This window comes from Haemaphysalis longicornis, unplaced genomic scaffold, assembly GCF_048455015.1.
Source record: "Haemaphysalis longicornis isolate Haplotype H1 unplaced genomic scaffold, Haemaphysalis longicornis Haplotype H1 scaffold_10, whole genome shotgun sequence".
Lineage (NCBI taxonomy): Eukaryota > Metazoa > Arthropoda > Arachnida > Ixodida > Ixodidae > Haemaphysalis > Haemaphysalis longicornis.
This window is the reverse complement of record NW_027526204.1, coordinates 86,055,228-86,069,017: the sequence shown is the minus strand read 5'-3', so window position 1 is coordinate 86,069,017 and position 13,790 is coordinate 86,055,228.

Here is a 13,790-nt window from a genome sequence, read left to right as displayed (position 1 = left end):
GTAAATGAATGTCTATGATTCTAACACTTCAAAATGTACAGACAGGAAGTTAAATGGCGTATGATTGTTCAGATATGTATGATCGCAGTAATGTTTTGAAACATGGAAACGATAGCACAGTTTTTAAGACGGGGCGTAAGATTTTGTAAGCCTTACGCCCCATTAGACGTGGTGACGGCCACGGCTATCGCAGTTCCTTCCGCTCCGGTGACGTCTCGAGCGGGCAGTGTTGCTTCCGTTGCCCGCCTCTCTTCGTCGTCAGTTACGCTTACTACGTAGCAGTCCTTTCACATGTATGTTGCCGCATCGGCGAATCCGATGCCTTGCCTGCTAAGGACACAGTAAACCCTTGGGGAGAGAGCGTAACAAATTAATGAAACTGTCGAAGGAATTGGTAAGAGCATATTATAAAGGCTCATAACGAGTACACACACACAAACGCAATGTTACAGCCTGACCCCCGTCGCCCAAGTCACCCCTCAATACTGCTATTTTTATGACGGACCGACAGGAGTTCCACTGTCCACGCAACAGCTACCGAAATCACCGTTACGTTTACTGCCCCATGGTACGTGGACCTGCCAAGTTCGTCGAATTTTTTCTCTCTCTTTCTCTCTCTCTCTTTCTCTCTCTCTCTCTCTCTCTCTCTCTCTCTCTCTCTCCACCTCCCTGCCTCCCTCTCTCTCCCTCTCTCCTTCTCTCTATTTCAGTGGGCGTTCTAGATCAACCTTCTGTATTAATCACCCAAATCAATATCAGAAAGAATCGCACGACCGAATTCAATAGAGATATGAATACCCGGGGTTCCTCACATCAGATCCTCGTGTGGGCCATAGTAAAACACCCGCATTTCTACTACACACATCGAACGGTAATTCGCAAATACCCTTTTTGCACTGGGACCCCCACCATGAACCCATCTGTTGCGGGCAGGTTGCCGAACCCGACGACAACAGGTTTACAGAGGTTACAGAGGTTACAATCAGAGGTTACAGAGGTTACAATCAGGGTTACAGAGCCTCAATGCCGCATCCAGAACGGACGTTACCGAAAGTACGGTGTTCGGACTGCCGCATCTGTATACCTGCCGCGTATTAGAGACGCGCAACAACAAGGCCAGACATTGACCCCGGAGGTGTCACCCACAGAGAGACCACGTCGTGTCTCTCAGTCAACTAACGCAACGGGAAGTCGAACGGCACAAGCGACACCGAAAGCACGGCGCCCCGCCGCCAGAGCAGGCTGGACGAGGGGAAAAGGTCGGTGACGTGAAAACCGCACCCACCACGTTTCTGCATCCCGTGTCAATCGCACCACCGCCGATGAACCGAAGACGAGTTAAACAAACACTCCTGCCCCACCCGTTTCCTAACCGAGTTGTCGCTACTCTCCCTGCTCGAGGTACTTTTTGTTCTCTCCAGGACTGCGTCAACAACACCTATGCCAAAAGGCCCGAATTCTGCGCCGGGTTTATAAGAGGAAAACGGGATGGAAAGAGTCATTTGACCCAACTTCAAGCTACTGACCGAAACTTGGAGTTGTTGCCGAAGCTAAGAGATCGTCAGCAGGACAGGGGACGTTTTAAGCAGGGCTTTTGAATATGTTGTTCGATTCAACACGCACAGTAGGAGTCGAAAGCCATGAGCACGTATGTGTGCCGAACCCACACGTCAGTCACGGCTGGATTGATCTGAGAGAACGCATCGGTCACGCATGACGATCGCTGCACGCGGAACAGCGATGAGAAGTGTTACGGGGTAACGCGGCGCGCGGGAAACATGAATTAGTCGCGTCGTCCCCGCTTTGACGAGTCGAGCCGTAAATAACCAACTCCCTCCACTTTGTGTTTGTTTGTCCCCGAACTTCTCAGATCCGGGTCGACAAAAAATATGAAAGCCGCTCCCGGGTATTTTCCTCGTTCGAAAGCTGTTATTTTTGGCCGGTTTCTGGCAGTCGAAAACACTTCATGGCATTTGTTGCTTAGGTACTCATGTTTTCCTTAAAAAATATTGGCTCCAATCCACACTGTGAAGGATGTTGGAAAGCAAAGCTTTAAACGACACCCACAACAGTTGCCCATGCCACGTCACTTGAATTCACACACGTGGCTCTACAAAGAGTGAAATGACAGATTCTGCCAGCCGTTACTTGGAATTCGCAGGGGCGGCATCCCGAACGCAGTAGCGTCAGCCACGGCCGGGCTAGAGCGGTGGACGCCCGCCGTCGTAGCCTGGCCGTGCGTCGGCAGAAAGAAAACGGAAAGGAGAGTCTTTCGAAGGGTGAGACAGCGTAACCTGGTCATACTGATGTGCTAGATCGGGGCTACACCACTGTGCGACACAAGCGTAGACACTGAAACAATTCGGCCTGTGAGCTTAGTGATTTCTATTTATACCGATTTAAACTAGTTAGATCAGTAAGTTTGAGAATTGCGAGAAAGGTGAGGGAGCTTTTATAATCGCTATTTATCACTACCAGTTGCTCCTTCCTCTATTGTGTTGCGGACGCATATCCCTGTTTTTATTCCGGCGCTGCATCAGAAAAGGTTAAAAAACATTATTCTCATAATGTCGTATATTCGGAAAGTTTCAGGACGGCAGTATAGTTTATGATTTCATTTAAGTCACGTTTACGAGCACTTGATGAATAATCTTCCCATCCCGAACCTCTCGATGATGTGAAAATTGCCTGTGAAAAACCCCTAAATCTCTTTCCGATCAACAAAGCGTCGGGACAGAGCACATGTTGTGTCTTCCGCTTCCGAACGCGTGGGTGCTGGCTCAATACCTAGTATTTACAAGTGTTTAATTTTTCACTTACAGTGAACCCTCGTTATAACGAACTACACGGGACAGAATACGGACTTCGTTATAAGCGATACTTTGTTAAAATGGGGGTTATTTGCTCTTTAGGCACTGCAATATAGGACCACGAGAAACTTGGAATGAAGTGAGATTACAATAAAGTGGTTCAGTTACAACGGCGATTTGTTCATGTACCAAACAATGTCTCCATGCACTCACACGCGCACAAAAAGAAAACTCGAATACGGGCTCGGCATTTTATGCTTAAAAGAATTTAATATCCCTACCTAAGGAAACTTGAGAGAAGCGCGAAAGCTAGAGGTGCGTACAACCTGCGCTGAAAGTGCGTCGAATCGATCGTCAGGCCTTAAAAGACTTCAAATTTTCGCGCACTTACTAAACGCCTCTACAAACGATGTAAATGTATACCGGTACGTGGTTTATGAGACAGGGGTGTACTGCTGTACTCCTTCGTCGTGATCAATGCATGCATTCTCTCATCTAGAGCCGTTCCTTATTCAGGATTTTCAAATAACCGCTTTGACGCAATGAAATCCCGGTTTCACGCGTTCACCGAGTTTTCACAGATCTTATCAAAGAATTTCGGTTTACCAACCGGTGAATGGGGAAATGTACTAGGTAGTTTTTTTGACAGCACAACATCGGTCCCACTAGGAAAGCTTTAGCTTCAAAAAAACACACTGTAGGTCCCCACTGGAAGCAAACGCCAAAATACCGGTTAGTTATGACGGTTTCCGTCCAATGTGAGGCCGACCGTTTCAGCAACTGTCCTCCGTGTTAGTTCGCCATGAAGAAACCGCTAATTAAACTCAGAGGCTGCAGGAAGTGACGCTCACACACGAGTCACACAAAGTATTGGGTCGTATGGAAATGTCCCCGGGCGCGACTGCCGACGTCGATGCAGCATTTCAACACGGTGGGGCCGTGACGAAGACGGATAATCTCTTCGCCCCAACGAAACCTTGAAACTGCCGAGTAAGTTGTCCCGACTGCTTAGGCCGTTCTTTCCAGTCGGTTATACCCTGCGAGTGTTGTTTCGCCAGCGACAGTATATTTGTTTCTTTGCTCGCGGATGTAATCACCCCATCTTGGCAGCGACTTCCAACAACTCTTTTCGAAGCTGTCGATGGAGCTGGAAATTTCTCGAGACAAGTGAGGTCCCGGAAGGCCTCGCGAGCTCTAACAATGAGACAAGCACCTCGGTTGCGTGTAATTCAATAATTTCGCTTTGAACGACAGCTTCACGGCCTTTTTTTTCAAGAAAAGGACGAACTAAGATGAAGCTACCCAGACGTCGTACTCGGAGTCCGTGCGTAAAATTTGTCGGAGGAACCACGTTGGGTGCCAATTGCGATGGGTTTAGGAAAAAAGCGCGCATCTCTCGGTACATGTCCCACTTCAAAGCGCAGTAAGGATACGCGTGGTTCTCCACAATGTAACATTACACAGTCGCTCGAAGTGTTATTCCACGCTATCCCGTGTTATTCGCCCCCGAATGTGTGATTATAGTGCCTAACACGACGGAATATCTCGTGGGAACAGCTTAGACCTCTTAGGTATTGTTGACTTTTCGTTACACGAAAAAGCACCGCACGGAGAATACCGTTGACCGAAAGACTTAAACTGTAAAACGCTTTGCCCGCCGCTTATCAACGATGCACTTTTTCATAGAGAGGCTCCATAATGTTGAATTCACAGCGCAAACACGAAACGAGGGCGATAGGGAGGGCACGACACACAGGCGCTCACTAACTACTGAAATTTATTGCTGTGACGTCTGGCATATAAATACAGCAGAAAACAAGGCAACAAAGAAATCGACACATAACATGTGAAAATAAAATACAACAATTCCGCCACGACATCACTACTACCACGTGCTTACAAACCGTCTAGATAGTTGATTTCTTTTGATGATAGCGTGACAGAAGGGACGCTTACACACTTTTCTTCTCTTTTTACTATCTTGAGCCTCAATAATTTCCCTTGTCAGTTTATGCTTATTTCTACACAATATTGCGGTACTACTGAAGATAGGCTCGCACCCAGGACAGTCCCTACAATGTACTCCTAGATGGCCGCTTTTGCTTTTTCCACGTTGTAACTATGTTCCTTTAGCCTATCATTAACGCATCTCCCCGTTTGCCCGATATACTGTCGTTGGCGCTTCTTCCTACAAACCTCAGAACTTTGGGTATCACTGTTCACGTGTCTACATAGTCTGGAAAGTTTATCTGGAGGTGATGAAAAAACAACACTTACATCGGCACGCTTGGAAATTCCTTTTAGATTATCCGACGCCGTATGTATGTACGGCAATACTGTAACCTTGCCTTTCTTTTTGTTATTCCGATCACTTTTTTGCCTAGTCTTCATTTTCTTCAGCAAACCTTCGGCAACTGACGTTAATAGATATGTAGGAAAACCTGCATTAATTAGGCGATTAACCTGATCCATGAAACTAAAGCGCATCATATGAACGCATGACTTAACAAGTGAATTTTTCAGGCACAGATTCGCAATTCCTCTTTTTACAAGTTTCGAATGCGCAAAGTCATACGCAAGAAGCGACTTCTTGCCTCGAGGTTCGTATTTCCAACAAATGTGCTCATGATTAAAAGAAAGGTGAAGACCGAGAAACGAAGTGGTAGTGATGTCGTGGCGGAATTGTTATATTTTATTTTCACATGTTATGTGTCGATTTCTTTGTTGCCTTGACTTCTGCTGTATTTATATGCCAGAAGTCACAGCAATAAACTTCAGTTGTTAGTCAGCGCCTGTGTGTCGTGCCCTCCCTATCGTCCTCGTTTCGTGTTTGCGCTGTGAATTCAAGATTATGGAGCACCAACTCGCCCAAGCATCAACTTTAATCATTCATATGGAGGCGCACTGCCTGTTTTGCCCTTAGATTTTTGCGCTTCATTTTAGTGCTTGTTTGCCAAGAACGGTTTCGCGATGTTCTTTTGTGCGTACACAAACAAAGCCGTTTGTCGAGCCCTTGAAATGATTAAAGGCTTACAGACTGCATCGTGTGCCCACAAAAAAAAAATCCCGGCCCATCTCCACTAACGCAAAACCAGGTGAGGGGCGAAGCATGCAGTATATAATTGTATTCTTGGTACCTTGGCATTTCTGCCAATGGAGATGAAACCGTTGGGGGATACATGTGCACTGCTTTGCTGTAAAGGTCTCTTGTGTTTGAAGCACGAAGCTCTCTAGAGCGAGGCGTAAACGAGTGTTTCAGTTTTTTTTTAGTGCGCGTTACGTTCTAGCGTGAGCCATAAACCAGTTTCTCGGTGTTTTAGTACCGTGACTACATGATACGAACGACGATTACGACGACGACGACAACAGGAGACGCCAACAGCCCCAGCCCCTAAGGGGCTTCGCCCCTAAAATGGCCGCCATCTTGCCCTGCGAAAGAGGATGTCCAGCGAAGCTGTTGTAAACCACTACACTTTCTGATGTGGGAGGGCATGAAATGTTCCTCGTCGTCTCGGTGGGCTCAGCTCACTGCCCTCGGCTTTTCTGGTGGAAAAGCCTGACACATGTGCTCACCCTCGAATTACGTCAACCCCCCGCTTCGCTCGCGAGCAGCTGTAAACCTAGTCTTCACCAGGAACACAGGGGGGGTCCCATTGTTAACAGATGCCTTATCATCTACCGTGCGGTTTCGATGCTTGTTTTGTGGTTTTTTTTGACGAATACTGGAATCTATGCTGTATGCTTGATTGCAAAAAAGATTGCTCTGGGCTTCCCCGGCGGCAAATGCTGGGGCCCTGCCAATTCTGACGCATGCGCTCAGCGTCTTGGGCGAGAACTGCTGGATCCCGCCTGGGTTTCTTGTTTCCGACACGAAATTTTCCGACAAAAGAGAGACTAACAGCTTCGTTGTAAAAAAAAGCTTCGAGTAGAAGGCGACCTGTTCGTGCTCATTGATTACCATCACCTTTACCACCACCTACATAGTCACCTCTTTGTTATCACCTCCTTACGTATTCCCTCTGGCCAAAATAAACGCACCCGCTTGGGCGGCTCATTGTAGAGAAACCGCACGTGGTCCACACCGGATTCGGAACAGCAGACCTCATTGTTTTTCGGCGCTTTCAATTGCGCAGCGTAAAACACAGGCACGGGTGGGGAGGGAGCTTGGTTTAGGTGTGCTGAACTACGCAATGTATTTTATGGTGACCGAATTTACCAGCGAAAAACATGCACCTGGAGCCCAACGCATACCAGCTCATATTTGTTGGGGAAAATACATACCGAATTCGGATTTTGTAATAGCCCTTCCTGCCCTGGCGGTGTCAGTTGACGCCATCACATACAAGTTCCTCTAGCGCACAGACAACGAAACCAAAACTGCTAGTTTCCCGGGAAATTGTTCTTCGATGATGCCCTCTGTCAGAGACATCATCGTTGTTGCGTTCTAGCGTAACTGGACGCTACAAAGAAGGCGAAGCTCCGGTGATGACAAAATTACGACATTGAGGCTAAACAATCGGATTTCCTAGTTTAATTCTTGTAAATCTGTAAATACGTGCGCTATGAAGCTTATTTCTTTTTTGTAGGCTCATGTAGTCATAACGTTTAGGAAAACATGCGAAAGACATGCTTCTAACCAACACAAAATTTTTAATTGCCAGATGTCTTAATTAATTGCCTAATTATTAAATCAGTTATTACTCGCACTACGAGCGCTTTTTTTGTTTGAGGGCTTGTGTGGTCCCCTAGAATTTAAGAAAACACACACAGAAAACAGTGTTCCGATTGAAATGAAAAATGAAGGCTTAAAAGGGTAGGTTACAAGTGGTCGCAGCCCTCTTATCGTTCTCGAAGTCATCGCGAACTTGCTCCCTGCTAATTTATTTATCGATTATATTTTACAAGCCTGTAGCTATTATACAAAGTAAGACCCCCGAACCAAGCGATTTAAGGTATCTTCGACACAAAATATAAAACGATCTCACAGACAATATGTTCATGCTCAAAAATAGTATTGGTGAGCATGGGTCATGTTGTCCTGTTTGAACTTTCGATATTTCGCAGTTTCGCTGACCTAACCAAGCTACACTACCCAATATAAGTTATCACTTGCGCCTTCCTAAAGATCCACTCCCCATGAGCTCCTGAAGAATTCGTTATAGCTCTGGCCGTCACCCACACTACTTTTTTGATGATAATCACGAATGCCCATGCTGCTTGTCCTAGCTTCTTGTCGGGTAAGGTGGCCCCAACAGCCCTCCGGCTACATAGCCATCACCACCCTACCCGTAACATCGACGTTTTCTGGACTTCAGCGCGCTCACCACTGTCGGGCAATTATGCCCTCCAGCAAGCCTGCGCCCTTCCTTTCCAGCCCACCGAGGACGATCTGGACACCCCACCCCTGGTCACCTTCTAAGACATCATCTTCTCAACGCACGCAGGCCCCCAATACACATCAGACATAATCTGGTGTGCTCACAGCCCTGCCCTGCCACCTCTTTTAAAGCTCTAGGTGCCGTTGTATACGCCAATACGCCCTGGAAGAAATCCAACCTTCTCTGACTATGATGGTGAATGGTCGTGGGTGAAGTGACAGGGAAAAAAAACCACGCCACATCCACGGAATGAATGATGATAAGTGGGGCGAAGCTCGAGAGGGGGAGATCATCGGTAACCGTAACTCCCCCGTGAAAGTTCGCCCATTACATCATTAAGAAAGACGTAAGACTGTGTGCGTACATTGTACAAGTCAACTTTTATTTTCGGAGTCAATGCTCCCAGGCCCAGACCTGGTGAAAGACCCCGCGCCATCGAGGACTACCCCGCACCTCCACCACAATTTGTCACGTAGGATGGGACACAACGGTAAAGAAAGAACTTTTATTTAGGGCGAACTTGTGCCCGAACAAGACGAGAGGAAACGAGCAAAGGTCCTTGCGTCTCGTTCGATCTCCGAGAACGACTGCCTGCGTTCGTGGCGTGATCTCTTGCGTGATCTCCCCCTCGCAGTGCACGAGCGCTCGCGCCTCCGTTGGCGAACACAGACAAGCTCGCGCTCCCGGTGCCGAGTTTGCGCTGCCGGTTGCAGCCGGTTCTTGCGCGTGCAACGCGGCCCACTTTGAGACATCTCCGAAAGCATGCGGCGGTCACGTACCACGAGACACAAGGAATGGACATACCCATGACTTAAGGAGCTTCGCCCCTAAAAACGCTTCCCGTGGCCAGAATCGCACCTAGATCCCTCGCGTCATGTAGCCAGCGTCCATCCGATTGCTCCAATTCGACATGGTCGAGGCGAACGCCAAGCAGCAAGTACTGATTCGCGCCGTACACCCCAAACCTAAACATTAGGCCTACGGAGTGCACACCGGATTCTAGAAAAGTGGTGCGTAACTCCAGAGAATCGCCCACACGCGCAGTGTGGTATTGGCCAACCAAAAAATCCATCACGGGAAAGCTTCTCGTTCTACCATCGTCGTGAGACGGAGGTGCACGCATATTTTTTTCTCTCCCCTCAACTTTCCTGCGTTGTGGGTGAACGTTTATTGAGGCCAATAGGAGTAGCCAAGCACGTTCAGGCTAATCTTTAGGGCTAAAAAGGGGAAGGAGTAGAAGACAATACCACGACGCAAAGGAAGAAAGGCCCTCGAAAACTCCTGCTCAGCGTGTACGTTGTCGTCGTGGTAACGTCCACTACACCGCCATCCTCGCGATCACACCGACACGTTCAGTTCGACAAACTCAACTCCAAACAGTGTCTAATAAGCACACCACGTTCCAGATGTTGCAAAATGCGTTCACAGGTAGACAGATGGCACCGCATCCTTCGCTTAAAATTTCCCCTAGAGAAAGACGACACACCCCTCAAACTCCATCACGATGCAACGTGCCACAATGAAGCACGAGGAGGCTGACACTCTCCTCCTAATCGTTTGTTGAGAGGAGGAAAGCGGACGCGGAATAAATGTCATCCCGGAGTCCCAGGTGGTCGTAAAAATACTAATGGCAGGAATATTACCCTAAGCTCTCAGGAGGGTATTCCCTGAGACATTCCAGAAGACGTACAACATCACAGGGAGGACATGAGAGAAGCAGCAGACCGGCGACAGTGCCACTTCACTCACCACCCTTCTGCGACCAACGCCCTACGATACCCTAGCACCACTACGTACGGTGAATACTTCGAAAACGCCAGAAAGCAGCGTGCTACATTTCCAACCCCACATCGCGAACTTACGGCAACTGAAGCCAGTTTTATGGAAAATATAAACACTTTATCAGTTTCACTCGGCGAAGATGTTTGGCAAACGATACCCCGAGTGTACAGTATAATGCAGGCTATGCGGAGAGACCGCCACCCTCTATCCACCCATCCCTCAACCCCTCACCTTATTGTCCCGCATGTGGTGGTGGCGCGACAGTTCCCAACTCAATGTAGGGATGCTTCTCAAATCCCTTCCATTCAATCACTTGTGACGAGCGACGGGAGGGTGCGCTGGGTAGCTCCGACTCGGGACTTCAGATCGCCTTGGTGGAACGAGCTGCCATCGTCGCCGGCGACATCAAACCGGCGGAAACTACGCTTACCTATCCTCCGTCACTCGAAAATTTCCCATCCCTTCCAAAAGAAAGTGGGAGACGAGTGAAAGCTTTCTGACAGCAAAATTGCGTCAAACTTGCGTCCGAACTACCGTTGAAAGTGCGTCGAGCCTTCGCTGAAAGTGCGTCAAGGTCATCGCCAAACCTTCAACGACCCGAATCGTAAACGAAGAACGAACCCATGCGACGATTTTTCGCGCACTAAGTAAACGCATCATTGATTTCTGGGTTGACTTATCTAGAACCATTCCTTTTTCGCTATTTTCTAGTAACCGTTTTGGCACGATGGGAGCCCGGTTTCACGCAAGCACCGCGTATCCAGAGATCTTATCCGAGCTTTTTGGTCGACCCACCGGTCTATGAGAAGATGCATTAGTTTTTTTTTGACAGGACGCCCCCGGTCGCACTAAGAAAGCTTTCGCTTTAAAAAGGTCACGCAGATGGGCACAAGCGGCCAACAACTGGTGTGCAGGGATGCCGTATCTTTTGAGCATGTGCTGACAGCGAGAGTGCCGGCATGTTTCCATCATCTCATGTCGATGACGCTTGACTAGACCGTAATGCTTCCTACTAACCTTTTTGCGTATTCACAAGGGCTTTGCTTACGAGAGCAGGAGACGAATAACCCGACTCACACGGAGGAGGTTCGCAAAGAGCAGCTGATGCCAGAAATTTGGTTCGAGATGCTGCTTCCTCACTATCGGCCATTTGCTGCCAAATGGTGTCACGGGTGCAAATTTCGCCGTTCCGGTCAATGGTCTCTTGCGCTAATCTTTTTGTACAGAAGATAAAGTATGCGCTAACTCCCCCGTTAATTTTGCATCCATACGGCAAGAAAAGTAACTTGCTTTCGCAGCTCCTAGGCCGGTGTTGTCTACACGTGTGGTGGCTGGCTGCACATGGTCTCCGTTCGGGCTGCATCTATAGCTTTAGTCGTGTTATAAAAGAGGCTATGTCTGCATGCCCACCGTCTCCCTTCAGCCGCCCGTTCATCCCCGGCGTTTCGTATTTTGATAACAGACAGCGCTAATTGCGTGTAGTAAAGATGCCTTCCCTCCAATGAATCTGTGTTTAGAAGGGAAGCCGACTTTATGGAGAATGGTGTAAGCTTTGTTTTTGAAAGCTGACTTCCTATATTGTGTGTTGCCCACTCAAGCCTACTCATAGAAAAAAAAAGAAAGGGCCCATCTCCCCGCGAGGGGGACTCGAGTAAATGCGTCGCATAGGGGGTGGGTGTATTGCGTTAACGTTTAGTGTTTGGGGAGTTGGTGGTAGTGAATGCGTTGTATCAGCAGCTTCTTGACGTAGTTTGAATGGGTCAAGGATATAAGGCGCGTTCGTAGCATTTCATTCTGTGTCGGTTTTGTGGCGCAGTGGGTAGAGCACCATGTACCTTGCGTTCCGCCCGCAGGGTCGTGCGATCGAAACCAGGCGCCGGTAAGTATTATTTTTTTATATAGTGTAGGGGGAGGGGTGCGGACCTGTTGTTGAGAGCGAGGAGGGTAGCGTGATGCGGGAGAGGAGGAGTGGGGGAGAGGGCGCACCTGGAACGGCTGTTGCGGACGCCGAGGCACGCCGACAACGCCGGGTGACATCGTGAGTTAAAGAAATGCTCTGCATTTAAAAAAAGAAAGAAAAGGCGGCGGACGCGGCGGAAGGAGGCAACTGACGACGATTGGGCCGCAGCACCCCATTGTAAGCGCAATGCTCGTCGGGCCCCGAATACGGCAAGACGGAAAACGCAAGACGTCGGCGCGGCAGCAATGCCGCGGAACGCTTCACCGGCGTGACGGCGGGGTTTGAGCGGGAGTTTACGGCCCTCCAATCCGCCATCGCTCGGGCGGTTTGTGATCGTTTTTGGTTTCCCGGACACCTCGGTCCCGTTACCGCGGTGACCCACGAATAGCTTCGGTGGCCATCCACGTTCACAGAGTCGGAAAGCACTGAATGTGTTGATGTGTCGGCACTGCACGTACGCGGCCATGAACAAGAAGCCTGTCAACCCAAGAAAGAAATATGATGGGAAACCACATGGGCGCCACGCATGACTCCAAAGAGTTTGCTGTTTCAATTACCGAGAATGGTGGCTCCAAAATACATTGCAGCTCATTTCTGTCAGAGCGAATCGAAGGACGCCTTCGCTTTTCACGTTGAAAAATCGCTCTCGGTTGCCTGCAAGAGCCATTGGAACCCCACTTACAGGCAACGTGTTGAAAGCAAGGCGAACTGGCGATGCGCAGTAATGGAATTCAACGTGGATGGTGAACGCCGTGCAGAAGCGTGACTTCTTCTTTCGCAGTGGGCTGGCTGTACCTTAATTAAGCGGCGCTGGTACGAAAAGGGGCCTTTCAGCTTCGCCGTTGTCATGGCATGCCACGTGGAATGTGCGATTTGTTGGCCGTGATGGACGCACTTTACAATGAATAAGTGGCATCTTTTAAGTGGAATGAAACAAAAAGGTAGGCTTAGAAGTCGTGAAACCTGGCTCATCTCCAAGAGAGACCCGCCACTTGGTTAGTGAATGAGGAACGAAAGAGCTAAGGTTTAAATTAGCGAAAAAATGAAGATATGAAAGATAAGGCCGACAAGCTCTAACGTCCCTCTCACGAAAGGAGCATTTTATTACCAATTAAGAAGGACAGATACAAAGTGAGCGGGTGAAACTTTATTGCCAACAGGGATGCGAAAGTCATGTGATGCAGCTACGTTTTGTGTTCAGCATGGCGAAGATTAGGAGCAGGAGCGTCTTTAAAGGGGAACCGTTCCTAATGCGCATACAGTAATTATACCAATGCACCATCATGCTTTAGATCATGTTCTGGCATGGAAAAAAATTACGGAGCCATTCCATCGCATGCACATATGGCCGGCACAGAATGATTGACCAAAGAGACGCACCAATGCACAGAACTAACACGTCTAATCTATGATGTGCCCGGACTGACTTAGCCTTGTATTTTATTCTTGATTCTAGATTTCACTGTCTCTTTAACACTCCGCCCTATCCTTTCACTCCCTTTTTACTTCCCTTCTCCCGCAATGGGATGCATGCAGGTGAGCTTCCTGCCAAGCTCAAAAATATCCCTAGTGCACTTTGCTTTTCTTTTCCATCGAACCCCAAACAACAACATATTCTATCATTTTGGAATTTTGGCTTTGTGATCATTGTGTTATACACTGAGTGGTTAAGTTAAAAATCCGGATAGATGTTTACGAAAGGTGGGTCTATACATGACCTACGCATAGTGTTCTATTGATGGGAATCATTGTAGTGTAGACCGAACTCTTCCAACGCGAACCGGATGAAGCACTTCTTGTCTGGTATTAGGGACATCCACATTGAGGTCGCCGACGACTATCACAGGTTTGTCTCGATCA